Here is a 3687-nt window from a genome sequence, read left to right on the forward strand (position 1 = left end):
TGAAAAGATTTGCTAGTCTGGCTTCCAGATATGGAAGGCCTTCTAAAGAAATACATTTGTGGTCCCTGTCCACCTTTTGTTTAGTTAATGGCAAAACTCCATCTCCTCCACTTTTGATTGGTCACAAAATTGATTTTAAGGCTATTAATTTTAATTACACCTCTGCTTTTAAGAGCTTTTGTTTTAAAGTATTTTGAAGTATATAATATGCTTTGAATGTACATGGACAGAAAGGAAGAATAGTTAGCAAATTATAATGGGTTTCATTTATTTCCAACTTTTACTAGAGATTCTTAAGCCATAGTCAAAACTTTAATATAGGTGAAAGTATTGAAACTATATGTGCAGAATTCAACCTACTTGGAAGACTAAACCTCTGGTCCTGGTGACCAACTAAGATTGGATCCTGCAACATTATCCTGGGACTTGTATATTTGCCTTCATTCGTAAACTATCTGTGATTCAATATTTTCCAGGTATATTTTGCTGCATTGTGGGAAAGTACTATATTGAAATGGATCTCCAAATGAATAAGGATGAATATGTGCCAGGTTTTCATGGAATTAGATTCATAATCTGCCCAAAGGCAACCAAACTCTGAAATTTTGCACTCTCACTTGGAATAGGAATGAAAGGGTGGGGGGTGGGCATGGATATGATTGTTGGAAATTATTTTCTGCAACCATTGGCTATTAAAAAGAAGGGCCACAGCACAAGATGAGAAAAGTATCTCTGCCTTTGGTCTTCAGAGATTCCAAGATCCAGAAGGATCATGACATACTTGAACCCTGGACGCTATCTAACAAAATGAAATTCATTGGTGAGAAAAGTAAGATTCTACATTTGGACAATAAAACCCACATGCATAGGTGTACAATAAGTGGTACCAGTGATGGGTTGCCAATATTTTTAGTATCGGTTTGGGCGCGCAGTGTGGTTGGGCTGAGTGTCCTGCCGTCACTACTACCGGTTTGTCCGATCCAGGTCGAACTGGAAGCAACCCACGTCTGAGTGGTACCTGGCTCAATGGTAACTGGGAACCATATTGGAGTCCTAGTCTGGGTGTCTGCAACCTGCGGCTCAGAGCCGCATGCAGCTCTTTAGGCACTTTGTTGTGGCTCCCTGTCCGATGATCCCACCACTGGCTAGCCCCACCCCTCCCCTCCTAGTCACTCCTTGTCTGGCTTGAGAAGGTAAGGACAATGGCAGGGGATGGAGAAGCAGTCGGGGCTAATTTTCCGGCACCTCATTCTTGCTGGAGCTTCTTCAGGCCCTTGTTGGTGCTGGGAGTGCCTCTTAGGGAGACACGCAGCTTGCTCTCCACCCAGAGATACTGGCCCAACCCGGCCGCGACCAATGCCGGCTTCGCTAACATGAGGGCTGGCGGGGTGAGATTGGGATCTGGGAGAAGGGGACGATGCAAAGGGGGATGGGCCCGCAGCACCCAGCTGCGACTTTAAAACTTGCAAGCGGGACTCACCACCGGGAGGACGTTTTTCAATGGAAGTCGTTGGCACCTCTCCGCTGGAGAAACAAAGAAGCTCAGGGCAGCGAAAAAAGGGGGCTGGCCCCGCCAAACCTCGCACACCCATCCAGGGAGTCAGGCTCAGAGAAAGCCGGAGCGCCCTCGCCAATGACACTCACCCATCAGCCTGTCTCCCCCTCTGTATCTGTGTCTTTCTCTCTCTTTCTCTCTTCGCTACTCCTTGGTAACTTTTTGGAAATTCGGGCTGGCTGAGGTAGGAGCACAAGCTGCGACGGAGGGTGACCCTTCGGGTGACCCTCCTCCCCCCTCCTCTCACAAACACAGCCAGCCAGAAAGATAAAGACACACACACAGAGACAGACAGAGATAGAGGGGGGAGGAGAGACAGAGACATAGAGAGGGGGGAGAGATACAGAGAGGGGAGTGATAGAAGAGGAGAAAGAGACAGACATAGAGACACGGGGGGGGGGAGAGATACAGAGGGGGAGATAGAAGGGGAGAAAGATACAGACAGACAGGGAGAGTGGGAGAGAGACAGACGAGATACAGAGGGGGAGATATATAGAGAGGGGAGAGGGGAGAGAGATACATATAGAGGTACAGAGAGGGGGAAAGAGCAGAGAGATAGAGAGGGAGAGAGGAGAAGAGAGGGAAAGAGAGAGATGTCAAAAGGGTTTTGTGGTTCCGGATGTTTTTTAACAACAGGTTCTCTGCCCTAATGACTGGCTGGGTAGGTGTGACTAGGGGGGTCATGTGACTGGGTGAGAATGGACAACGAAGTGACATTGAGTTGGCCACGCCCACTCAGATTTTGTGGCTCCCGTGTTTTCTTTTCTGTGGGAAACTGGTCCTGCTCTTTGAGTGTTTAAGGTTGCAGACCCCTGTCCTAGTCACTTAAATATGAGCCAACCATATGCTGCAGCTGGGGGGGGGGGGGGAGCCAATGCAGTCCTAGGCTGCATTAACAGATAGAATCAAGATTAAATGAAGTATTAATACCACTTCATAATGCATCAATGATATAAAAAAGATGTTGAGATTTTAGAAAGTGCAGAGAAGAACAACAAAGATGATTATGGACTTGGAGGCTAAAGCATACAAAGAATGATTACAGGAATTGGGTATGTCTAGTTTAATAACAAGAACTGCAGGTGACATGATAGCAATGTTCTAATATCTAAGTGGCTGCCACAAAGAGGGAGTTAACCTCTTCTCTAAAACACCCGAAGGCAGGACAAGAAGCAAAGGATGGAAATGAATCAAGGAGCATACCAAAGATAAATTTCGACAGAACAATTAATCAGCGGATCTGGTTGTCTCCAAATGTTATGGGTGCTCCAGCACCGGAAGTTTTAAACAAGAGATTGGACAACCATTTGTCTGAAATGGTATAGTTTTCTGCTTGAGCAGGAGTTGGACTAGATGACCTCCAAGGTTTCTTCTGCTATTCTTAGTCGTAGTTACTTTCCGCGGAGCCATCTGTGCTATTTTTCACACACTGAGGAGTTTGCTAATATTCTCCTGATTCTGGCCTGGTTTAGAATAACTCTTGGAAAGATTAGAAAAACCATGAGCTTGCGGAAAGAGTCGAGACCTTCCCGTAGAAGTATCGGTATTTTCAAGCATTTCGATACAGATGAAACTACCATTGGCAGGCAGAGGCTCTACAGAAAGGAATTTTTCTTCAACTCGAGAAGTACCTGGAAGAAAAAGTGAAATTTGTTTGACTGGTGCAACTTTTGAAAAAAAAACAACTCCTGTCATTTCTAGTATTGATGCTGAAGAAAGGAAACCGAAGCTCAGATTTGTATTGCTACATCTTCAGCTTCGCTCAGAGGCTACGTTAAACATCGGGAATTTCCATCGCAACTATTAGTTAACCTTGGCCAGTTCCCAAATCTAATACAAGGTTGAATCGCAAAAGTTATATAGAAAAGAGACCGCCGGCCCGGGTGAGGAATACATTACGAAGTGGAAAAGGTATCTCGGCATCAGCATTTCCCTTTGGCTGCCGGGAAAACTTGATTCGGGAAACATTATTTTTTATGAGAAGCTTTTATTACATTCAGGGGACATAGTGGGGGACGCGGTAAATTTTCAGGGAACTCAGAACCGTAGGATACACCCACTTCTAGAAATTATATATCCACAGCTTAGTGTGGGAAGGGCAGGAAAACAGTGTTGCTTTGCTTCCGGTCCAG

Source organism: Natrix helvetica (assembly GCF_964273705.1).
Source record: "Natrix helvetica genome assembly, chromosome: 4".
Taxonomy (NCBI): Eukaryota; Metazoa; Chordata; class Lepidosauria; order Squamata; family Natricidae; genus Natrix; species Natrix helvetica.